This window comes from Mobula hypostoma, chromosome 7 (assembly GCF_963921235.1).
Source record: "Mobula hypostoma chromosome 7, sMobHyp1.1, whole genome shotgun sequence".
Lineage (NCBI taxonomy): Eukaryota > Metazoa > Chordata > Chondrichthyes > Myliobatiformes > Myliobatidae > Mobula > Mobula hypostoma.
Window position 1 is genome coordinate 48,419,924 of NC_086103.1, and position 27,481 is coordinate 48,447,404.

A 27,481-nucleotide genomic window follows, 5' to 3' on the forward strand; every position below is an offset into this window, starting at 1 on the left:
TTCTCCTGCGTCCAACAGGATCTCCAGTACGTCAGGGCAACGTACTGTATGGCCCCGGAACTTCCAGCAGGAATCGATGTTTCAGAGGAGCTGCTGGTGATCTGAGAAGGTTACTTGTAAGGAGAGCATTTGTTTTGTTCACTTGTCGCAACATTAGGTTTTATGTTTTGTTTCTTTTTGTCGGGAACGTTGTCGGCGAGCCCGGATTGTAATGGAAAATTAACTGCAGTATTCTCGCAAAAAGTCTCGATAATCTGCGTTGAGGGGAATGTTAAATTTGTAGTTCAGTGTTCTTCACCCCACAGTGTTTTACTGGAAAATTGTATGATGCTTTCACTGATTTTGAGTTGTAAATGTGAAAAGGCTTGCGGAAATTCTGCAGGCCGATATCTAAAATTTGTAAAATATGTACTTTCCGACAGTAATGGGTTATAAGAGATTTGTTTTTGCAGTTCAAACGGGTTGAGGTGGCAAAGCAGTTGACGTCTGATGTTAATACGCTTCATAGTTTCTATAGATAATTTATCCACTTTAACATATCCATGTCATTACCGCAGTGTGTGAAATAACCCTCCCGCCATTTCATGAATGTTCAGTTTCACGAATAACATTTGCCATCACAATTATAGAAATACGCGGTTGCAAACAATGTTGTGGATCGCTGGGGGTGTGGGGTAGTCTTACAAAATCAAAGTTGTCAAGGCTACTTAAATAAGAGCTTTTTAACCACAAGGAAACAAAAGCATGTATCTTGAAAAACGACTACCGATGACACTTTTAAAATCAGTTAACGACCTGAATTCAAATACCATAATGGTTAGTAAATTAACTTCGCGGGAGTGTTCGCATCGAGCACTTGGAGTGCATCTTGAAAGACGAAAGGAACATCTCACGGTAGGAAAAGGAAAAGGCTGAAGTGGAAAGAGATATGATAAACAGAACAGCGGGTAAATTAATCTTGGCAGACAACTAAATTGAGCTGTCCACGGGAAAAATATTAGAATTAATAATTGAATCATAGAAATAATAATGGTTAGGGAATAAGCAAATATAGGCATACAAGGTTTCATTCATTTGGATAGAATGACAAAATATGGCCTCCAGAAAAAAAATGAGCATTAGAATAATTATTATTTTTACTATTGGTGTTCGAAACCATAATAAAAAAGCCTGAGGTAGACATTGTTGTCTAAGTAGGAAACTATAAAGTTATTAATGAAACCTGCTAAATTGCAATAAATATAATTAAATACAGGTTAGTAGGGTGTAAAATGTTTAGTTTCAGCAGAAAACTTGCAGGATAAAGCGTACAGAACATGTGGGAAGTGAAACACAGAGACATTAACTGGTTGAAGATTTAAATGCATGAAACAATGAATAGAAAACTTGGTCTGGCTGAGGTATTTTGGATAAGTTGAAGTTTATGGAGGAGAGTATTGTGACCAATCAGAATAAAAATGATGGTCAGATTTGGAGGTGATAAAGGCAAAGATGTCTTTGGTGTGCATTTACCATTGTTGCAAGGTATTAATATCCATTTCGGATTAAAACTTCACGATTATACCTACTTTGGGTTGTTGAATGTGAATGCAAAATAAAATAGCCTTTTGTAAAATTCATACCTGTGAGTGAGAAATTTTGTGTTGGCATGTGGCCAAGTGGTTAAGGCGTTCGTCTAGTGGATTTGAAGATCGCTAGTTCGAGCCTTGGCTGAGGCAGCATGTTGTGTCCTTGAGCAAGGCACTTAACCACACATTGCTCTGCGATGACACTGGTGCCAAGCTGTATGGGTCCTGATGCCCTTCCCTTGGACAACATCGGTGGCGTGGAGAGGGGAGACTTGCGGCATGGCAACTGCTGGTCTTCCATTCAACCTTGCCCAGGCCTGCGCCCTGGAAACCTTCCAAGACGCAAATCCATGGTCTCATGAGACTAACGGATGCCTATGATGATATATGAGTGAGAAATTCATGGATACAAGCCCTTACTGCAGATATTTAAGTGCAAGGTATAGGCTGACAGTTCAGAGCAGCGCAGAAGTAATGTTTCAGGTTAAATAATAAACTGTCATGTCAAATGGATTTGTTTGCCAATATTGGTCCTTCAGTCAAAGTTCAAAGTAAATTTATTATCAAGGTACAGATATGTCACCACCTTTTACTCCGAGATTCATTTTCTTGCGGACATTCACAGTAGAAACAAAGAAACACAATAGAATCAATGAAGAACCACACATAAAGACCAACAACCAATGTGAGTAAGCAGGCAAACTGTAGTTTAAAAAATAATAAAAAATAAATACATATTTACATAAATAATATTGGGAACATGAGATGTAGGGTCCTTGTGGAGTAGTTCAGTATGGAAACGAGTGAGGTTGTTCTCCTGGTTCAGGAGCCTGATGGTTCAAGGGTAATAACTGCTCCTGAACCTGGGGGTATGAGAGCAAAGCTCCTGTACTGTATTCCTTCCTGATAGCAGCAGTGAAAAGAGAGTGTGGCCTGGATGATGGGGTGCTGCTTTCTAGTGACAGTGCTCGCGGTAGATGTACTCAGTGGTGGGGAACACTTTTGCTGTAATGGACTGGGCTGTATCGGTACTTTTTGCAGGCTGTTCCATTCATGGGCATTGGTGTTTCCATACCAGGTTGTGATGCGGTCTGACAGGATACTCTTCACTGTGCTGAATCTGCACTAATGTCTGGGAAAGTAGAGGCGCTACCATGCTTTCTTTGTGATGGCATGTGTGTGCTGGTCCTTGGGCAGGTCCTCTGAAATGACAGCGCCAAGGAATATAAAGTTACAGACACTCTCCACCTCCAGACCCCTGATGAAGACTACTTCATGGACCTCTGGTTTCCTCCTCCTCCTGTAGTCAATAATCAGGTCTTTGGTTTTGCTGACATTGAATGAAAGGTTATTGTGGCACCATTCAACCAGATTCAATCTCCCCCCATATGCTGATTTGTCTCCGCCTTTGATTCTCCAGCAACAGTGGTGTTGTCAGCAAGTGAATCTGGCATTGGAGCTGTAATTGGACCACAAGACATGGGAGCAGAGTTAAGCCATTCAGCCCATTGAGTCTGCTCCGCCATCCCATCGTGGCTGATCCCAGATCCCATTCAACTCCATCGACCTGCCTTCTTGCCATATCCTTTGATGCCCTCACCGATCAGGAAAAGATCAACTTCCGCCTTAAATATACACATAGACTTGGCTTCCACCGCTGTCTGTAGCAGAGCATTCCACAGATTTACTACTCTCTGGCTAAAAAAATTCCTCCTTACCGTTGTTCTGAAGGGTCAGATTTCCCAATCTAGCGATGGAAGGGTATGCATTTGTGATGGTGGTGTAGCAGAGGTCAATCAACATCTGTAGTACAAATTGTTAATATTGCAATGCTATTCTCTGGATTTTGCTTGGTGCAACTTGATTGCCATATTACCTACTTTCTAACATTGTCTACTAATTAAATGCTTCATTAGTTAATTAATTGTGGTTGTCTTGAGGTTGTGAAAATAAATTTTAAAGCTCTTTAAATGGAACCTACAGTATATTTAGCAACTTTTCCACATTAATCAAACTCTGTTGACATTGCTTGTGTTTAATTTTAAACCATTTTACTTTCTATCTCTCTTTATCTTTTAAAACATCTTTCTTAACCTCTTTCTTTCTGTACTTAATCCAACACTGAATTCACTCATTCTAATTTGCACATTTCAGTCGTATTACCTACAAGCTGCAGTTTCTTGGCCTATTCACCTCAGAAGCTGGATGCTTTTCTCCTTCACTACAATGTTATCAGCTGGCATTTGCAGCAAGTTGCAATGTAATAATGCAAAAATTTGAACAGCTCAAAGCAAGCATTCCTAACTATGATACTGTTGGAACATTTGCCGCATCAAATTATGGGCCAGTAAAATGACAATAGTAAATTAGACATTAAGTGAAAAGAGCATATTGAAGGCTACTTTAAGAGTCATGGATTTGTGGTGTTTACTTTTTGGTAACAGGCAGTAATCATTGCTTAACCAGTAAAGCAGGCAGATATCATGATTGTAGCAAAATAATAAGACAAATAGGATCAATTACAGAAAAGACAACAGAGGCAACCTTGAGGTTACAAACAGACCTGCAACACAAAATAACAACTCAAAAATTAGAATTGGCTGGTGATATCCTGATGAAGAAAAAAAAACCTAAGGCCGGTGTCTGGGACATTGTGAATAGCTGGGTCAAGGGCATTGAGAGTCATAGTCAGATTCAGGAAACAAACCTTTCGGCCCAGCTTGTCAGTCCCAGCTATTTGCCTCAATTTGGCCCATATCCCTTTATGCATTTCCTATCCATGACCTATTTTATGTCTTTTAAACATTATAATTGTACCCGTCACTACCACTTCCTTTGTCTGCTCATTCTACCTACACCCACACCACCCTCTGTATAGTAAAGTTGTCCCCCAGGTTCCAGTCCTGATGAAGGGTACCAGCCAAAACATTGACTGTTTGTTCCATTTTATAGATACTGCCTGACCTACTGAGGTCCTCCAGCATTTTGTGTGTATTGCTGCCTTTAAAACTTGGCTCTCTCATCGTATATCACTTTGACAATGACTTCGATGGCTTGGACAATGTGATTATTCACAGACTTTGAAGGAAGTGTCTGTCATTTATTTCGATAACATTATAATCACTTCACAAAAGTTTAGGATTTCATTTGTATCATCAGAATTGTCCACAAAGAAGGTAAGACTTGACACAGGTAATGCAATTTTGATTATGTCTTGCAAAGGCTATATAGTGGAGACTGAATAAGATCTGAGGAAGATTTCACTCTCTTAAAGACTTCTAATTACAGAATTGCTAAATGGACTGAAACAAGCACAAATTGAGTTGGGTACATTGAGGATGTGAACAACAGGAATTCTGCAGATGCTGGAAATTCAAGCAAGACACATAAAAGTTGCTGGTGAACACAGCAGGCCAGGCAGCATCTCTAGGAAGAGGTGCAGTCGACGTTTCAGGCCAAGACCCTTCCTGACGAAGGGTCTTCCTAGAGATGCTGCCTGGCCTGCTGCGTTCACCAGCAACTTTTGAGGATGTGCAGATGATTTGAAGGTGTAAAAATCTGATGATGTGTACTAGACATAGACTTAATCAGGTCAGCTCAATCCAGCATGGCTGGGATGAAATGCAGTGGAGCAAAAATATAACTGAAATAATTGAATATCAAGAAGATAATTCAGGATGGGAAAGTCTAAAGAGAAGAATTCTCAACTCAAAATCTGTTAGGAGGAAAGAGTTAAGATTTAGCATCAACTGCTTGTGAGAGTGTGAGTCAGGATTAAAGGTGGTGTGAAAACAGAGGGACAATGATGGATAGCTTTATGAAACAATTAGAGATTGTTAAGTTTTGTAAATTTAATACATAAAAACAAATTGTATTAAAAGATAGGTGTCTGAAATGATGCGAGTCTTAGTTCTTACTTTACATTAAGCGAGCGAGGTATGCACTTATGTTGCAGCATCATGATGTATACAATGCATTTACTTTTACATATGCATGTGTATATACACATATACACACATACATACACATCTACACACACAAATACATACACATATACACACACAAATACATGCACATATGCTCACACACACATTCACATACATATACACACATATACACACACACATGCACACATATACACACATACGCACACACACATACATACATACACATATGTACACACGCACACACAAATACATATGCATATACACACATTCACATACACATAGAGACAAATACACACATATGCACACACACATACATACACATGCACACACATATACACAAACATACACATATACACACAAATACATACACATTCACACACACACACACTCACTCTTCTTCGGTTGTCTATTGAAATCCGATGACGATGTCCACTCCTTTAACGGTGAGATCTTTGATGACTATACAGTCCTATCGTGGACCCACAAGCTCTATTGCAGGTGGGACATGTTTATGTGGTAGCGTTGGCAACCACGGCTGCATTTCTCCTGGCTCTCTTCTGCTGTCTTCTGGTTGTTCTTTCCATCTCCAGAATACGAACCCCGTCCCTACACAGCTGTTGCCAAGTGGTACGGTCAGCAGCAACATCCTCCAGGTCCTCGGGTCTGATGTTGCCCTTCTTTAACGCATTCTTCATCTGATCCTTATAGCGCTTCTTCGGCCTTCCAGCTGAGCGTCGACCATAATGTAGCTGGCCATATAACATTCTGCGGGGTAGCCGACATGGGGGCATTCTTATCACGTGCCCCAGCCACTGCAGCTGACGCTGGGTGATCATGGCGTCAGTACCCCTGCAGTTGGTCTTTACAAGTATTTCAGTGTGAAGCACCCGCTCACGCCAGGTAATTCCCTGGATGCACTGGAGGCAGCTTATGTGGAAGCGCTCCAAGGACTTGATGTGACGGCTGTAGGTTACCCAAGCTTCACAGCTATAAAGGAGGATGGTGACACAGACCGTTTGGTATACGGCGACCTTTGTGGAGGGACGAAGGCTCCTGTTCTGAAAGACTCTATACTGAAGTCTCCCAAAGGCAGCTGATGCCTGTTTAATGCGGCTCTGGATGTCGTTGTCTATGCCACTATCCTCAGAGAGAATGCTCCCCATATACTTGAAAGATGGCACTACTGACAGCTTTTCATCACCAACAGTGAAGGCAGGTAGAGTGGGTAGGACACTGGTACTCCATTGGCAAACCACTTCTGTCTTGGTGGTATTGACAGTCAACCCCATCCTGCTGTACGCTCTCACTGCCACAGCAAGGACAGTCTGAAGATCCTCCAGAGTATGGGCCACAAGAGCACAATCGTCTGCATACTGCAGCTCCAGGACCCCCTCTCTACGGAGTTTGGTGGTTGTGTGGAGCTTCCTGATGTCAAAGAGGTTGTCATCTAATCTGACGTCCACTGCCACACTGCTGCTGTCCTCAATCTCATTGTGGAAAAGCTTGGTTACACACAAGAGGAAGATGTTAAAGAGCACTGGCGCTAGTGCATAAATACACATACACATACACACACATACATACGCATACACATATATACATACATACATATATACACACATACATATACACACACATACACATACACACACATACATACACACATAAACATACACACATACATATACACACACATACACATACACACATACATAGACATACACACCCACATACATACACATATACACGCACATACACATATACACACACATACATTGGATAACATCTTTCCTGACAAGGGGGATCACTCTGCTTAGCAGGTGAGACTTGTGGCTGTGAAACAATCTCAGGTCTGGGATCCTCGCTGTGGTGGTTGTGGGAGTTGACTCTGGGACTGCAGGAAGTGGTTTTGACAGTGGTAGCAATCTTTCTTCTCTAACAATTGACTCTGCTCTCCTCAATATGTTATCTCCATATGATATCAGATGTCATTTCCACTGTTTAGGAGAGTGGTACAGTTCTGACTTAATCTTTCCAAGTCAATTTTGATCATCTCTGTAGTCCCTCACCTGGACTGTTTGTCCAGGAGTGAAACATTGAACTTCCTTGTTTGAGGAGGCTTCAGTTTGCCTCAGCTGTTTGTCTTGCATACATCTTTGGAGATTGGGCGGAGGCTATTGAGGACACTTCTGGTCACTTTGTAGCTGCATCCACCACTACAGGAAAGTTCTGCCCATGAATAGTCCAGCAAAATCCACATGGATCCTCTGTCAGGGCAACGCAGGCCATTCTCAGGGATGGTGAGGCAGTGCTCTTTGCATCTTCCGGATGTGTTGACATCCTGAACAGTGCATAGCAAGCTGCTTGATATGCTGATCTATTCCAGGCCACCAGATTGAAAAGGTCAGGTTGTTGGGGCCGGAGGAGTGGGACGTGCCAGTGTTCAGCTTGGTAATCTGTGAGGTTTACTGGTCTCTGCTGTGCTGAACTGAGGCTGTGGCTTGCTCCTGGAATGGCTGCAGTGATGACTGGCTTCATGGCTCTGAACTCACGTTCATGAACTTCAGTTCTCAATGTTATTTGCTTACTTTTATTGTTTTGCACGATTTGTTTTTTACTGCACATTTGGTGTTTAATGGTCTTTTTAATTGGATTCTATTGGGTTTCGTTGTTTAGGGGCTTCCTGTGAGGATACAAATCTCAGGTTTGTACATAGTATACATACTTTGATAAGAAATGTATTTAGAACTTAGAACTTTGAGCTTGGAGATGATCGGCATGTGGCTCCTCCAACAGTTTAGTTCTCAGCTTGGATGATACAACTCTCAATCCTCACATAAGGCAACCACTGTCCAGGGCAAGCTTTTCTGGGTGCTGGTAAAAATGGTGTAAATGGAACTTCTGCTGCACATTCCAGCCGTTTTGTGTGGCCATGTAGACCCGAGACATTGTAGGGTCTTTCCTGGGTTTCCCTTTGGATCATTTCTGCCATAATCGGGAGACTTCCGATTTGTGTTAGGGAGAATACGTCAAGAAGGGCGTCACTTTTTGTAAAATTTCCTGGTTTTCTCCTTTTCTAAAGGTAAACAGGACAATCCATGAGCATTTTGATGATTAGTTGTCCTTGCTCTTGTAACTGTGTCCTCCAAGAAACAGAGCCCATCTCTGCATTCTTGATGCTGCTTCTATGGATTGAAAATGGGCACCAGTGGTTGATATCAGTAATGAGGGTAAACTCTGTCCCATACAAGTACTGTTTGAAACATTTACATCTCAAAGCAGACTCAAGGCCTGTCTGTCAGTCTGTGCATATTTTTGTTTCTCTGCAGATGTAAGGGAATGTGATGCAAAGGTTATCACTTCTATCACTCATAACATGTGACATGACGGCACCTATACCAGAAGACGAGGCATCACAGTCAAGCCTTGCTGGACAACGTGGATCATAATGTGTGAGTACAGTGTCTGAGGCCATTATTTCTTTTAGCTTTTTGAAAGCCACCTCACACTGCACTGTCCATTGCTGTTTCTTCCCGATTTGCAATAACGAGTTCAAGGGGTGGAGCACAGTATCTATGTTTGGCAGGAACCTGTTATAGTGGTAGACAAATCTTAAAAAGGACTGCAACTCTGACATGTAACTCTGACATGTTCTTTGGCCTTGGAGCATCCACCACTGCTTGAATTTTCTCAGCACACTTGTGTCATCCTTGTGTGTCAATGGTGTGACCACAGTAAGTAAAGAACTCACACTTGCTGCATTGCGCTCTGAGCCCATAATTTTCTAATCTTTTTAACACTGTATTGAGATTTAGGAAATATTCTTTGTCATCCTCACCAGTAGCAATGATGTCATCCAGGTAACACTGAGTGCTTGAGCAGCCTTGCTGTACCTGGTCCATTGCTTTCTTGCAGAGTTCAGGTGTGGGTGCTACTCCAAAAATAAGCTTATTACAGGGATAAAACCCTTTGAGTGTTTATGGTGAGAAATACTTTGGACTCTTCACCATTTTCACCTGTAGGTGGGCCTCAGCTAAGTCCACTTTGCTGAAGTGTTTTCCTCCAGAAAGATTTGCAAAGAAATCCTCTATCCTGGGCAGAGGGTATTGATCTACTTCTAGTCCTGGGTTGATGGTGACCTTAAAATCACCACAAATCCTGATAGACCCATTCTTCTTGGCTACTGGGACCACCAGCATTGCCACCCAACCTTGGAAAGAATTCCTTCGACCTCCATGAGATTAGCTCACTTAACTGCTTTATCACAGATGGTATAAGGAACTGGACGGACTTTGTAAAACTTGGGTGTGGCATTTTCACTTAACACTATTTTACCCTCGATGTGTTTGAATTTTCAAGTGCTATCCTTGAACACTGCTGTGGCATCATCCAGTTTCTTTCTTAATTTGCTTTCAGTTGGCAGGGAATGTGCATGTAAATGGTGGATGGATCTCCAATCATGCCCCACAATACTGGCCCTCCTGTTCTTACCATGTATTCAGTAGTGGATCAAATACGTTGTATAATTTGTATTTTTGATAAAAGTTATCAGATTCTTTCTTAAATCTTTTGGGGACAATTAGTTGTGAACAGGTCATGCAATATAGTCAAAGTCATTAAGGCGATTATTTGAGGCAACAATTACAGAACAGGATTTGAAACTTGATGCACCAGAGGCCTATCTGAAAAAGCAATCAATTGCACGGTACCAGGGTGTTAAGTCCAACTTGCAGTGAAGGGTTCAGTGAACAAAGAGTCCAAAATATTGAGTAAGTTCATAATTGGTTGAATTTGTGACTATATTAATATAACCAGTTAACATACTGCTTAACAACTTTATAAGCTTTCTTTTTCATAGGGGAACTAGGGTACCTTTAAGAACTGATTTGTGTTACGTGGTACGAGTCTGTTACATTGTTGTCTCCACATTCTGAAGTTCACTTTAGTTACAGCCTTCATTAAAGGATGTTCTGTTCTAGCTCCACATCAATCGGACTGCCTTTGTCTGCAATAACAAGAAGGTAACCCACAGAAACTATTGTACAGACACCAACTGAGCCAAATCTGACATATGAGACAGTACAGCAGAAGCCACATTCTATAGTAACTCTGGCAGTGAGTGCTGCACCATCTTCCTGGACTTTAGCAGCTTGAACAATTTACTTCTGCTAATAACAGATGTTGCTGTGTTTTTGACTTTCAGTTTAAATTCTGAAAAATGCTCAACCAGGCGAATCATCAGAAGGTTCGGAGTGTAAGGGAAGGGTTTTAAAAGCTCATCACTAGTTTTCACAAAGAATTCCTTTTAATGCAGAAAATGGAAAGTAATTCACTTCTATTAGTATTTTGTTTTGAAGTCACATGGACCGTTGCAATGAAATACCTAGTTTTTAAAAACTAATTTCTGATGGTCAGTTTGATAAATGTTCTGTTATGTACTCAGTATTAATATTTTCAATAACTTGGTTTCAACAATTAATTAATTATTTTTATATATTTCAAGAAGGTGGTGTAAATGTAGGCTGGCAATTTTCTTTTTTGTCAGACTCCTTAATGTTGATGCTGTCATACAAAATTATAAGGGTATATTTTTATATGTTACAGTTGTTACTGCTGCATGTATTTATGACCACAATAGTGTTATCCAAGAACATTCCCATCCTCACTGACTGCAGTACCCAGAATATGAGTGCTAAAAAATAAGGCTGAAGCATTTGAAACCATGTTCAGGCAGACGTGCTGAGTAGATGCTCCATCTCTGCCTCCTTTTGAGATCCCTACCATCACAGAAACCTGTCTTCAATCAGTTTGGGTCACCTTATGTACTACTAAGAAATGAATGAAAACGTGGTGTACAATAAAGGCTGTATGTGCAGACAACACCTCATCTGTAATACTGAAGATCTGTGGTCTAGATCAAGCAGCACCTCAAACCTATCTCTTTCAATATAGTTACAGCACATCATTCTCCTCAACATCTGCTGTCTTCAAAGGGATCCTACCATCAAACATATCTTTACCTTCCCCCCCACTCTCAACTTTCCGCAGGATTCACTCTCTCTGTGCTTCCCTTGTTGATTCGTTCCTCTCCACTGATCTCCCTCCTGGCACCTACTCCTGCAAGTGGGACAAGTGCTTCTTCACCTCTTCCCGCACCACCATTGAGGTGGCTTCTTCACCTCCTCCCTCACCACTATTCAGGGCCCCAAACTGTCCTTCCAGTTCTCAGATGTGGTTAGGGTCAGGTGGTATGCAGTATGCCTGGATTTATTCACGTTTAACAAGCACGAGTGGAGGAAAAGTGTGTGACCATTATCCCTTAAGTACACAAGTCCTTATATAAAGTAACATAATGATGCATAAGGGGCACTGTCATTTTAGCAACTTTTAATGGGATATTGGATTTTCGAGATATTGAATTTTGGGCTATGAACTTTGGCCCTTGAGAAATAAGATGTTTTTGTGGTCAATTTTGACTGCTTTGCATTTTTTCTCCTTGATTTCTCCCAAGCTATTGTTATAATTATTTAACCATATTGTCATAATTAAGTAAAATGTTCTTAAAAGAAATCCTCCTTGTGGAAATTCAGTGGAAGATTTGAAAACACAAGGTGTATGAGTAAGATCAACTGTATTAGAAGGCTGAATGTCTGCTTTTCAGTACCATACATTAACTTGAAATTATCTACCCCTCAAGTTAAGTTGTGATAACGGACCAGATGATACAAATGTACATGCAAACTTGATTACCTTAAATGATAAATGGTTCTCAGCAATTTCTTTTTTTTTTTCTTTTTTTTTAAATTTTATTTTTATTTGGATAAGGAATTCACAATTATCATGTACTTTTTTCACACATATAACCTTTTCCATTTTTTTATATGTATAAAACTACAATTATTTATACATTCTTAAGTACACATTGAGATGATATAAAAGGAAAATAAACATTTAAATAGATAATTATGTACTGTGGTAAATCTAACCTATTAGGCTAAGTAATGAAATTAGTTGTTAAGAAAAATGGTAATAATAGTTTCCATACAATCCTTCTGGACCATTTGCACTGGTCCAAAATGTTGCATACAAGCCTATATACCAACCATTGTAGGTGTTTATATCCCAATTTGTTCGTGCTTGTTCCTGCCCGCAGACATAATTATCCAATCCCTATGTACTTATTTACTTAATTTTTTCTTTTTTTTATCCCTTTCCCAAATCTTTCCCTTTACTTGTGTTAATTCTCTATTTTCCAAAAAAAAACAACAAACATTTAGACTAGGGGTGCTTACGTTAGCAATATTACTGTGTTGATGAGAAGAGCAATATAAATCATTAGGAGAGTCATCTAAAGTCTGCTCGCGTTGGGGTTATATATTCAATCCATTTATTCCAGATTTGATAAAATGTTTCTTTTTGAGTTCTCAGGGAGTAAGTCAACTTTTCCATTTTAAATATTTCCAAGATAATTTCGTACCAATCTTCTAATGTAGGTGGTATTGGACTTAGCCATTTTCTAGTGATTGATTTCTTACTTGCCGCTAAGAGGGCCTGCAGCAACTTTATATCTTCCTTCTGTTCAAGGAACAATACATGCCCCAAATAGAGCGTCTCAAAGTTCAGAGGTATCTGGGACCTAAGTACCTTAACTAATGTTCTATGAATACCTTCCCAAAATAGACTTAATTTAGGGCAATCCCAGAAAATATGAAAATGATTTGCCTCCTTGGAGCCGCACCTTCTCCAACACATCACATTTGTATCTTTATATTTTTCCTGATAGGGGGTCTTGAAGTATCTTATAATGTTTTTCCAACGATGTTCTCTCCAAGTCAAAGAATTAGTCCAGGACCATTGAAAGCTGCAGATTTTCCCCCAAGCCTCCTCTGAAAGTACCAACCCCGCTTCTTTCTCCCACTTCTCTTTAATATACAGTGTATTTACATTTTTAGCATGGGAGAGTGCATTATATAGGCGAGAAACTGATTTACTAGGTATTGAACTGCAAGCCGAATTCAGAATCTTGAAAAATTCTAATTCTACTGTTGATAGGTCTGTATATCTACAACTCTGGTTAACATAGTTTCGTATTTGAAGGTACCTAAAAAAGTCATTATGTTCTAGGCCATGTTTGTCCTGCCGGATTTGGAAACTTTGTAATACTCTTTTATCTATAAATGAGAGGTAGGTTGTAAGACCTACCTGAGCTTTATCCATAGCTCAAATCTTTTATCTCCTCTGTTGGGAAGGAATTCGGTATCATATGCACACCATCTAAAGAGTTTTAGCATGTTATTAATTCCACATGAATTAACCACCTTCTGCCATACTTTTAATGTAAGATTTATCCAAGCATTATTAAATTTTTCCAACTGGGCCATCAATCCTTTGTCAGCTATTGAGGCCTGAAGAGGAAAACTGTCAACTAATCCAAATTCTATTTCCTTCCATCTAGCCTTATATTCCCTATTACACCAATATAACAGAGGGGTTATCTGTGAGGCATAAAAATAATTTCTCAGGCAAGGAAGAACCATACCTCCTCTTTCCTTCCCTAACTGTAAGGTGTTATATCGAATTCTAGGTTTCCTTCCTTGCCAAATGAAGCGGGAAATCCATTTGTCCCATTCCCTGAATTGATTATCATCCACCTCCACTGGTAAAGTACGGAAAAGAAATAATAACCGAGGAAGAATATTCATTTTTATAGTATTTATCCTTGAATTTAAACTTAAAAAGGGGATAAGATTCCATCTATGCATATCTGCTTTTATCTCTGAGATTAATGGCCCATAATTTACCTGTGACAGTGTTGAAAGATCCTTCGGCAGGGTTATTCCTAAATATTTTAATGATTTAGCTTCCCACTTAAGATCGTGTGTATCCTGCAATTTTTTGGATGGTGTATAATTTAGGGACATAACCTGCGTTTTCTTTACATTTATTTTATAACCTGATATTTTCCCAAAGTCATCCAACAGTGTAAACAATCCTATAAATGATTTTTCTGGTTCACTCAGATAGACCAAAACATCATCTGCAAATAACGCCACTTTCTGTTCAATCCCTGCCACCTTGATACCTTTTACGATTTCGCTCTGTCTTATTAGTTGGGCAAGTGGTTCAATATATAGCGCAAAAAGGAGAGGAGAAATTCGGCATCCCTGTCTAGTGCCTCTCTCTAAAATGAAGGAGTCAGAGAGGTCCCCATTTATCTTAATTCGGGCTGTTGGGCTGTCATACAGAGTCTGAATTACTTTAATAAACCTTTCTTGAAAGCCAAATCTTCCTAACACTCTGTATAGGAATGCCCAACTAACCGAATCAAAAGCTTTCTCAGCGTCCAATCCTACTACCATTGTCTCTGTCTCGTTCTTATTAACCTGTTCTAATATGCGCAGAGTTCTCCTTATGTTGTCCTGTGTTTGTCTTTGTTGAATAAATCCAGTCTGGTCTAAATGGATTAGGCCAGGTAAAAGCTTTTCCAATCTGCGCGCTAATATAGATGTAAATAGTTTGTAATCTAAATTAAGAACACTAATTGGCCGATAATTGCCACATTCTAGTTTATCTTTACCCTCTTTAGGAATAACTGAAATAATCGCTTCTCTCCAGGAAGGTGGAGTTTCTCCTCTCTGCAAGATCCAATTAAAAGTGTCAAGTAGTAATGGGGCTAACTGTGTCTTCAGGGACTTGTACCACTCTGAGGTAAACCCATCAGAACCCGGGGACTTTCCAGCCTTTAACCTAGAGATGGCCACGTTCAGTTCTTTGACAGTTACTGGTTCTAATAAACTTTCATTTTGTAAATCTGTAAGTTTAGGTAGATCTAAAAAATTCAATACACTGTCTATATAGGGCTCATTGGGGGCCCGGGGTTGGGAGTACAGCTCTCGATAATGTTTCAAAACTCTCTTGAATTTTGGTTCTCAGCAATTTCATGGTAAAATCATATCATGGAACTTAATGAAAAATGTCATAAAAGGTTGATCAATCAGAAAATTTTACTGACTGTAGCTGTTTAAATTTCTCTGGCCAACATTGCAGGCATTGTTGTGTCACATGGGGGTGCTGGGAACAGACCCAAATGCAAGACACAGACATTGAAGTACAAGGAACAGGACTTGACTAGAGTAGAGACGTGACAGAATTCAGGCAAGAAGCAGGGACAAGAATGCAGAGTTGGGCTAGGGAAAGCGGGACCAGGACTAGGAACCATGGACTAGGAGACAAGGCTTGGACTCCGAGCCCGAGACTGGACAAGGACCCAGAACCTGGGTCTTGCCTCAGGCTCGGACCCTGGAACCAGGCAAGGACATGACATGGCTTGAGGCTTGGGTCTTGAGCTTGGCTTGGGGTCTTGGATCTTGAGCTTGACTGGGGATCCTCGAGGCTTGGGGTCTTGGGTCTTGAGCTTGGCTGGGGATCCTCGAGGCTTGGGGTCTTGGGTCTTGAGCTTGGCTGGGGATCCTCGAGGCTTGGGTTCTTGGAGCTTGGCTTAGGATCCTTGAAGCTTGGGTTCTTGGAGCTTGGCTTAGGATCCTCGAAGCTTGGGTTCTTGGAGCTTGGCTTAGGATCCTCGAGGCTTGGGTTCTTGGAGCTTGGCTTGGGAACCTCGAGGCTTGGGTTCTTGGAGCTTGGCTTGGGAACCTCGAGGCTTGGGTTCTTCGTCTTGAAATGCAGAGGCTGATAACTCAGACTGGAGCTGAGAGACAGACTGGAAACTGAACATCAGCTTAGAGCCAGGACTTATCCTTTCACAAGCCAGGACTCATCTTTAACACAACACAAACATGAGACAGGACAGAACATAGACAGAGCCAGAACTTATCCTACGACAAGCCGGGACTCAACTTCATCTCCACACCAAGGTGGGACAGGTCTGTCCGTCAGGTAACGGCAGAATGGCCAGACTTACCCAACAGAGGCAAGGACAAGACAATACAGGTCCCCCCGCAGGGCAACGGCAAAACAGCTTGGCTTACCCCACAGAGGCGAGGACAAGACAAGACAGATTCCCTCGCAGGGCAACAGAAAAACAGCCTGGCTTACCCTGCAGAGGCAAGGACAAGACAAGACAGATCCCCCTGCAGGGCAACAGCAAAACAGTCTGGCTTACCCCACAGAGGCAAGGACAAGAAGGGACAAACACCAAAGAACGACAGACAGTTCCATCTCTGCTCCGGGGAAGCTCCAAGTCTCAGTTTGGCCAGCAACCTCAGCTGGCTACAGAAACAGCCAGATCCCTACCTAGCTTGGAGTGTCTGGCAGTCACTCAACTGGCCTGGGAAACAGCCAAATCCATACTGCAAAGACCACTCCAATGAGTGGCAACAAGGCTCCATGAAGCAGTGGTCCTCCAACCAGGCCTAGAGATCACAAATGGTTTCACTAGCCTTCTATCAGCAGGTTGCTCTAAGGGGGACTGACAAGACAAACCAGCAACCCACACTCAATCCCAAGGCTACTTATATTGCAAGCCCAAAGATGGGAATCAGGTGCCTTTGATTTAGTCAAACAAGGGACAGCTGGAAGACACGGAGTCCTGAGTCCATGGACTGGACCGTGAACCTGAATGCGGACTTCACGGACCGGACCATGACATGTTGAGCCTACTTGAACATATTGAGGTGGTGAGGAGAGAACAGAGGCGTGGCAGGTTAACCTGTGTTGGATTGGGAGATGACTGCTACAGGCTGGCTGTTCCATCGGCACTGCTGTCTAGTGTTCACTACCTGGAAGACAAGCTAGATTGCTTTCATCAGATAGCGGCAGATAAAGAACTACTGCATGCTTGTTCTTGCAGAAACGTGGCTGCTGGACAGCATCCCATGCATTATTAATCTTCAGGCCATGTCACTCAGGGACTTGTGCTAATATTACTTTGTGACAGTATGTGCTGTCATAACTATATGTGCTCTGTGCTATGTGTGACTGTACGTACTGTGTTTTACACCTTGGCCCTGGAGGAATGCTGCTTTGTTTAGCTGTATACATGGTGCCCAAGAATTCCTTGGGCAAACTTGAAGACCAAATTTTAATCATGTTTAATCATATTACATGTCTATCCACTTTTCTGCAGATCATTGAGAGCGTAGTCCCAAAGCAGATAAAATAAGACTGTGAAAATAATTTGATATTTCTGAAGATGATCACATTTGTATCTTCATATCTCAGTCATCTTTATTCATGTCTGTCTTCTTCAGTGGATTCTAGCAGCCCACAATCTTTTGAGTGAGGAACAATAGGCTTTCATGAAATAATGTTGGCAGTATTTGATAAGACAAGGGAATTCTAATGAAAAGCTATATGGTGATAGTTGATTCGTATTTTTTGTATACCTGTGTAAATCTTTGCGTCAGCTAGTGAATATCATTGTTAGCCTTTTTATGCATGTCCTCCAGTTTCTAAGGGTGAAATGTTAGAAGGGACAATGAACATGAGAAACATATTGTTTAGAGAACTACTCACCAACATGCTGCTCCTGAAGAGTTGTGATTAAAGTAGAGTTTATGGGCTTTCCTGTTTTGTGTGCGGTAAATAAACCATGCATAATTTAAAGGAAGTCTGATAGGTTGCTTTACAAAGGAAATATAAATTACTTAAACATACAAATAACCCATCTATCAATCTTGCCACATTGCATTTCATTATTAATTGCTGACATGCCATCGGATAGACAGTGGATTCCTATTAATTGGGATACCGATTGATTGGGACAGCCGCTTATCTGGGATAACTCTAGAAGAAGTGAAACTAATTGCGAAAATAGCCAGAATTCCCTTCATTTATTTGGGATACAATGCCACCTAATTGGGACTAAGGACTGTTGCCAAACAGTTTCTAACTCGCGTCAGTTGTGTGCACTTGTACGGTTGTTAACATTACACTGTACTTAAACTGAACAGTTTTCAAGTAGTATCAGTTGTGTGTGCGTAGAAATTACAGAGATTTTTGCAACTGATAGTGAGAAATAAGCAGGCAATTCGGAACTGTTTTGCTGTCACTGCAGTGTCAAGCGCTTAGGGTTGGAGATGCCCGAAATGGTTGCAAGTAGAAATGAAATGATTTCACTACTTGAACTATTTAGGAATTACAAAGAATTTTAAGGCATCGACAATTATCTTGAATGTTACAGTGAAAATGGAGATTTGGAGGATGCAGTTGTTGAAAAGATTGCATGAAGACGGTCCATTATCTGCACTAGGTATCTGCGCTGATTTTATTAATTTACATCCAATCTAAAGAACACAGCAGTATACAATTCCTCCATCAATAACTATTAAGAACTAATACACTGTTTTATAGTACTTTAGATGTATTGGTAGTGTTCTAATTTGTTCTGTGTTTCATTTAAATACATAATTTTTTACTCAGTTAAATGGTAGTTTGTCTTTTTTGTACCTTATTAACTCTCCATGTAGCTTTGGCTAATTGGGGCAGCTGGGCCAAAATGTACTGTTCCCGATGTGTCCCAATTAACCTGAATACAGCTAAAAAAATTCCTCCTCATCTCTGTTCTAAAATGGATGTCCGTATATTTTGAGGCTATGCCCTCTGGTCTTGGACTCACCCACTATAGGAAACATCCTCTCCGCATCCACTGTATCTAGCTCGTTCAATATTCAATAGGTTTCAATGAGATCCCCCCTCTCCCCCATTATTGTCCTAAATTCCAAATGAGTGCAGGCTCAGAGCCATCAAACACTCCCCATACATTAACCCTTACATTCCCGGAATCATTCTTATGAACCTCTTCCGGACCCTCTTCAATCTCAATACTTCTTTTCTTAGATAACGGGCCTAAAACTGCTCACAGTATTCCAAGTGTGGTCTGACCAATTCCTTATAAAGCCTCAGCTGAAAAACTTTTGATTTCCTGTTTTATATCATTGGCTAGCTTACCTTCATATTTCATCCTTGCTTTTGTATTCTTCTCCTCTCAAAATGAATGCTAACATTACATTTGCCTTCCTTACCACCAAATGAACCTGCAAGTTAACCTTTAGGGAATCCTGCACTAGGACTTGCAGGTCCCTTTGCAGCTCTGATTTTTGAATTTTCTCCCCGTTCAGAATATTGTCTATGCCTTTATTCCTTCTACTAAAGTCCATGACCATACACTTCCCTACACTATATTTGATCTGTCACTTCTTTGACCATTCTCCCAATCTGTCTAAATGCTTCTGCAGACTCCCTGTTTCTTCAACACTACCTGCGTCTCTACCTTGTCTGCAAACTTGGCCACAAAGCCGTGAATTCCTTTATCCAAATCATTGACATGCAATGTGAAAAGAAGCGGTTGTAACACTGACCCCTGCGGAACAGCACTAGTTACTGGCAGCCAACTAGAAAAAGGCCCTTTATTTGCCTCCTGCCAGTCAGCAAATCTTCTGTTTATGCTAGTATCTTTCCTGTAATACCATGGGCTCTTATCTTATTAAGAAGCCTCATGTGTAGCACTTTGTCAAAAGCCTTCAAAAAATCCATTGACTCTCTTTTGTCTATCCTGCCTGTTATTTCCTCCAAGAATTCCAACAGGTTTATCAGGCAAGATTGACAACCTCATCCTTAATAATGGACTCCAACATTTTCACAACCATTGAAGTGAGGCTAACTGGCCTATAATTTCCTTCCTTCTGCCACCCTCCTTTCTTAAAGAGTGGAGTGACATTTGCAATTTTCCAGTCTTCCAGACCATTTCAGAATTTGGTGATTCTTGAAAGAACATTACCACAATCTCTTGCCTCCACAATCTCTTCAACTACCTCTTTTATAACCTTGGGGTGTAGTCCATCTGGTACAGGTGACTTAACTACCTAAAGAGCTGATGGCTTCCCAAACACCTTCTCCTTAGTGATAGCAACTACACTTCTGCCCCTTCACACTCTTGAATTTCTGGCATTTTGGTGTCTCCCACAGTGAAGACTGATGCAAAATACTTATTAGGTTTGCCCGCCATTTCTTTGTCCTCCAATACTATCTCTCCAGCGTCATTTTCCAGCGGTCCGATATCTACTATCGCCTCTCTTTCACTCTTCATATATCTGAAAAGGTTTTGTTATCCTTTTACGATGTTGGCTTGCTTACCTTCATATTTCGTCTTTTCTTTCCTAGGAGCTTTTTTTTAAAGTTGGCTTCTGTTGGTTTTTAAAGTTTCCCAATCCTCCAACTTCCCACAAATTTTTGCTCTATTATTTGCCCTCTCATTTGCTTTTATTCTGTCTTTAACTTCAATTGTTTGCCATCCTCCCTTTAAAATACTTATTAATCTTTAGGATGGATCTATCCTGTACTTTCTGAATTACTCCCAGAAACTCCAGCCATTGCTGTTATGCTGTCATTCCTGATAGTTGTTCCTTTCCAATCAACTTTGGCCAGTTCCTCTCTCATGCCTCTGTGATACCCTATACTCCACTGTAATAATGATACATCTGACTTGATCTTCTACCTCTCTAACTGCAGGAAGAATTCTATTATATTATGGTCACTGCCTCCTAATAGTTTTCATTATCTTAATCTCCCTAATCAAATCACAACGCTTAATTCAGAGCAACACACACAAAATGCTGAAGGAACTCAGCAGGTCAGGCAGCATCTATGAAAAAAAGTACAGTCGAAGTTTCGGGCTGAAACCCTTCAGTAGGACTGGAGAAAAATGCTGAGGAGTAGATTTGAAAGGTGGGGGAGGGGACAGAGAGACACCAGGCGATAGGTGAAACTTGGAGGGGGAGGGATGAAGCAAAGAGCTAGGAAATTAATTGGTGAAAGAGACAGAGGCTATGGCCATGGAAGAAAGAAGAAGGAGAGGGGGTTGGTGGGGGGAGAAGCACTAGAGGAAGGCAATGGGTGGGTAAGGAAATAACATGAGAGAGAGACAAGGGAAGGGGAAATGGTGAAGGTGGGGGGGGGGAGGCATTACTGGAAGTTTGAGAAATTGATGTTCTGGTGGACGGAGCATAGATGCTTGGCGAAGCAGTCTCCCAATCTACGTTGGGTCTCACCGATATACTAGATACACTGGGAGCACCAAACACAGTACGGTACATGACCCCAACAGACTCATGGGTGAAGTGTCGCTTAACTCAGAATTGCCTTTCCCTTAGTGGGCTCAACCACAAGCTATTTTTTTTCCAAAAAAAAGCCATCTTGTAGTCAATCTACAAATTCTGTCTTGGGACCCAGCATCAACCTGATTTTTTCAATCTATCTGCACGTTGAAATCGCCAATGACTATTGTAGCATTGCCTTTATTACATACCTTTTCTATTTCCCATTGAAATTTATACCCCACATCCTGGCTACTGTTTGGGGCCTGTATATAACTCCCATCAGGATCTTTTTACCTTTGCAGTTTCACAAGTCTGCCCATATGGATTCTACATCTTAAGATCCTATATTACTTTATTCTAAGGATTTGATTTCATTTTTTAAAAAATCAACAAAGTCACCCCCACCCCGCCCACCTGCCTGTCCTTTTGATGCAATGTGTATCCTTGGATGTTAAGCTACCAACTATGATTTTCTTTCAGCCACGACTCAGTGATGCCCACAATGTTGTACCTGCCAATCTTTATTGGCTTGTAATTCTGCTACAAGATCATCTACCTTACCCTGTATACTACATGCATTCAAATATAACAGTTGCAGTCATGTATTCTTCACCCTTTTCAATTTTACCCACCATGTTACACATCAATTCATCCTACTGACTGCAATTTTTTCCCATTTCTGCCAGTCCTTCCTCACAGTCTCACTACACAATGCATCTACTTGTTTACCAACTGTGCCATCCTCAGTCCTCTCACTCCAGTTCCTATCCCCCTGCTATCTCTGTTTAAACCCTCTCCAACAGCTCCTGCAAACTTGTCCTCAAGGATATTGGTTTCCTTTGGGTTTAGGTGTAACCCGTCCTCTTTGCACAGATCATACCTTTTCTAGAAGAGATCCCGATTGTCCAGAAATCTGAAATGCTGGCCCCTGCACCAATTCTTCAGCCACACATTCATCTGCTAAATCATCCTATTCTTGCCCTCATTGGCATGTGGCACAGGAAGCAATCCAGGGATTACTACCCTGGAGGTCTTGCTTTTCAGCTTTCTACCCAACTCCCTATATTCTCTTCACAGGACCCCCTTTTCCTACCTATGTCATTGGTGCCAATTTGTAGCATGACTTCTGGCTGTTCACCCTCCCCCTTTAAGATGCTGTGGATCCAATCTGAGTCATCCCTGACCTTGGCACTTATGAGGCAGCGTACCACATGTCCACAGAGTCTTCTGTCTGTCCGTCTGACTATGGAATCCCTATCCCTACTACACTCCTCCTACCTTTTCGTCTGTGCCGGAGCCAGGCTCAGTGCCAGAGACCTAGTCACTGCAGCTTCCACTGGTAGGTTTCTTCCCCTCCCACCCCAACAGTATTCAAATTGGTATACCTAATACTGAGAGGAACAGCCACAGGGGTACTCTGCACTGGCTGTCTCCATTTCCCATCCCCTTCTCCCTCTCTGACCATCACCCCATTACCTGCCTCCTGCAACTTAGGGGTGACTATTTCCCTGTAGCTCCTATCTCTGACCTCCTCATTCTCCCATATGAGCCTGAAGGTAATCAAGTTGCAGCTCCAGTTCCTTAACAGGGTCTCTGAGGAGCTGCATATTGATGCATTTTTGCAGATGTAGCTATCAGGGGGACTGGAGGTCTCCCAGAGTTCTCAAATATCACAAAAAGAACATACGGCCAACTCTGGACCCATTCTCAGCACACTAGATATATGCTAATAGGCAAAGAAAGAGAGAAATAAAATTTAATACAAACTTAGAAACTCCACCTGTGCTTGTCCAAGCATATTGTCACTCAACCCTGTTGAATCAAAGCCTCCCACTCTAATACTGGCCCTAGTATAACCTACTGCACGAACGGTCTAATGCTTTTCTTCTTCACAGTTCAATACCCACCATTTTTCTTGCATCCATGTGTCTATCCAAGAGTCTCTTAAATATTGCTATTGCATCGACCTCTGGCACCCCATCCAGCAGTGAATTCCAGGCACTTACCACCCTCTGTGTGACAAAACTTACCTCTGACATCTCCTCCAGCTTTCCTCTATTCATCTTAAACAGATACTCTCTTGAATTGGTCATTGTTGTCCTTGAAAAGGCGCTGGCTGGCCAGTCTATCTATGCCTCTCATAATCTTACAGAACTCCATCAATCCGCCTCTCATTCTCCTTCACTCTAAAGAGCAAAGCCCTAGCTTGCTCAACCTTGAACTGGTGAGCTTATCTGTGGTAACGATTGTATTTAGCTTGTGTGATGCCTTGAATTTACTGGTCCCAGGTACATTCATGTTCCAGTAGTGGCTGAATTTGAATTAATTGGGTTAAATCTGATGTCCCTCGATCTTATGTAAAGTGAATGTATCAGTCTGATTTCTTTAGTATTTTTAATTCCTGTGACCTTTTACATTTTACTGTTACAGTTGTTGTCAAATTTTGCAAATGCAAGTTCTAATAAAGAAACTCAGATTACCATTCTACAGACATGACTGAAGAAATCACCAAAGGAGGGAGAAATAAAGATTTGGAGTTTCATACCTAAAATTATTTTAACGTAACAAATTCTACAGAACCAATGAGATTGACAAATGCTAAATAATAGCTGAATCATTCTGAGGTCAGCTATCTTACTCCTCTCTGTGTATTCCTCTAATATCCTCCAAGTTAACCAAGTATTGGCTGCGAAACACATAAGCACACTTCTTTACCTCCTAACTTCAGTTCTTTGTTGGCAAAGAGATTTCACAGCAGGAAGTGAATGCTGTAGGCTTTGGCCTTGATGGCTTGTCTGGTATTCCTTCAGTTTCGTTTTTGTCAGCCTTCAGATAAGCCCTTTCTTTTCCCAGCATTTCTTTGGACTTCTAGGTCAATTTGAAAAGACATTGAAGGCAATTCTTTGGATACTGTAAGCCTACAAACAAATACAATGAGAGAGGCTGCTGTTGATTGTGTCACTTTTCAGGGAGAATTTGAGCCTGGGATTGTGTTGGATGAGAAATTATAAGGACAGGATTTAGGTTAATAGGCATAAGAGTTAATAAAGAGATACATAGATTTGGAAAGATGAAATTTGGTATGGCTTGGTGGCAGGAACAGTAGGAAAAAAGGAAAGAAAAGTTTGTTGGAATTGAAAAGAAAAGTGATTTTGCAGTTATTAAATTGATTTAAAATTCTGTGAACCCATTTCCTGCAGTCTGATTGAATTGCAATATTTTTGAAAATAGCTCTATTGATCGAAGTAACTGATTTCTCTTGAAAAGCAAATTATTTGGCAAAGCTATCGCAATCAAGACTTAAATATACATGATTTTTGTGTGCTATGAATATATAATTTTACTACTTTATACTGTTCTATTTAGCTTTTAGAATCAGCAACTTGATAAGAGTTTTATACTACAATTTGTCTTACTTATTTGAAGAAGAACCCATATCATTGCAGAATATTTCTATTTCCAGATCAGCTGTAGACTTAAAATATAATCTCCAATTGTTTTATAGTTCTTTCTAAATGCAATATAAAATGGTATAACTTGTCTTTTTTGAGATAATTTAGAGTCTGCAAATTGGCAGAAGTCCTACTGAGAAATAATTTCTGACCTCCTTATAAGACTGCCAAGAAACATTATTTCTTCTCATTGACAGGATGACTTTCTAAGAAAGATAATAGGCTCATGCACATCACTAAAAAGCAGCTGTGCATTTTAGAAATTTCTGAAGCCTCTGTCTCCTTTAGAAGTACAAAGCAGCAACAGATGGTGTGACAATGTAGATGGAGACCCATGTCTCTCAGGAATTGCTGTCACTAAATTTATATCAAGTGTGGAGTTAAAATCACCTATGGATTCCTTACCTTTATCAAATTCAAACTATAGCTTTGTCAGTTCCTTCATTTCTACTAGTAATTACATCTCTAACAATTTTCTTATTTCTTTTAACATTTGCCTTTTGCAGCTGTCTGCCATGCTTCAATTATTACCTGGCAAAGCACCTGTAGTGCCTTCTGGAATACATCTCAAATCCCCAACTTTATACTGATTACACGCCATGAGAGTAGGATTGCTATGGTCAATTTATTGATTGGTTTTCTTGCCACTGTTTCATAAATACCCACTGTCTAAACTTGAACTGTAATGCAACCTTGAGCATGTTTGGTTGCTGAAAAAAAATAGTCAGCACGTGTTCCAGACTTACTTTGCAAGGCTTGCAACTTTGGTTTAAAGTTCCACCCCGGCTTTAAGTAAAGCTAATAAAAGCTGATTAACTTGCATTGCCAATATGGACTTTATGTACAATTAGCCAAGTGAGTGGGTGAACAGCTGACATTCACATATTGAAATGGCGTGGGCGCTAGATTTATTTGGCATGCTGTCAGTTTCTTATATTGTATTTCCTTATCTTGTAAGTAAAGGCCATTGGTCCCATTGACATGCTGGCACTCTTAAACCCTATTGATCATATAATCCTCCCCATTTCTTCTTCTCCCTCTCCCTCTCCCTTTCCCCACACTGATTCTCTTATCATCCACAGCTAATTTATAGTAAACACTTCAACCTACTAATACATTTCTCTTTGGAATTTGGGAGGTTACTCAGGGAAATCAATGTGATCTCTGTCAGGCATGCAAACGCTACACAAAAGGACCACCAGAGGTCAGTGTTGTTGAAGCTGTGAATCAGTGCCACAATGTACAGTGCTGCTCTCTTGCTGGTAATGCAGGTTCTATTTAGATGCTTTACACTCCAATATAGATGTGCTCAATACCCAGTCTGATTGTTAAAATCAGGTTTATATTTTGATGCACACCATATTTGTCCTGTAGGAGTCCATTCTACAATCATCATTACTCCAACCTTCCCATTGCTTCACCACTGTTCAATTTTACACTTCCCTAGAAACAACTTGGTTAGCATCCCACTTATCTCACACCTCTGGATTTGTCAAGATCAGAAATTAATTTAACCAAACCTGTTTTCCACCCAATTTATATGCCCCAAATGAAAACAGAAAATGCTGGCAATACTTAGCCAGCTTAGTTTATCTTGGATGAAGGGGGAAGTGTGCAGGGAAAGAATTAACATCTTAAGTCATTGACCTGTCATCAGAGTATATTATCATTCAAAACCCTATCAGTCTGAAACATTAACTCTGCCTTTCTCTTTCCTTGGATCCTGCTTGATCGGCAGAGTTTTTCCCAGTATTTTCCAACCTTATTTCCAATTTACAATCTTCAGAGAATATTTTTGTTTGTATTAGCTGTTTATTCAATTTTCCAAGATGTAACTCAGTGGATAAGAAATGTTCTGATCTGGGGATCAATTTTAAAACGTTATTAAGATGTAACCATTAACATTACCTCTGACCTTTTCAGTGTCAAAATTGCTAAAGTCACCTAATATTATTTTTGCAGAGCTTTATGAACATTTAACGAATGATGATACGTTTTTAATCTTCAGGACATCACTGCAGGAGTTCCTCAGGGAAGTGTCCGAGGACCAACCATCTTCAGCTGCTTCATCAATGACCCTCCTTCCATGAAAAGATCAGAAGTGGGGACATTCTCAGATGACTGCACAATGTTCTGTACCATTTCACTGACTTCTCCAGTGCGTTCAACACCATCCGCCCTGCTCTGCTGGGGGAGAAGCTGACAGCAATGCAGGTGGATGCTTCCCTGGTGTCATGGATTCTTGATTACCTGACTGGCAGACCACAGTACGTGTGCTTGCAACACTGTGTGTGCGACAGAGTGATCAGCAGCACTGGGGCTCCACAGGGGACTGTCTTGTCTCCCTTTCTCTTCACCATTTACACCTCGGACTTCAACTACTGCACGGAGTCTTGTCATCTTCGGAAGCTTTCTGATGACTCTGCCATAGTTGGATGCATCAGCAAGGGAGATGAGGCTGA

General features: G+C 40.9%; 1 long non-coding RNA gene across 1 annotated transcript; it reads left to right on the forward strand.

Moving 5' to 3' along the window:
* Positions 1-55: 55 nt before the first annotated feature.
* LOC134348902 (uncharacterized) lies at positions 56-27,481 on the forward strand. Its single transcript, XR_010018515.1, has 3 exons — positions 56-116; positions 8,845-8,967; positions 27,028-27,481. It is a non-coding gene; the product is annotated as an uncharacterized LOC134348902 (long non-coding RNA).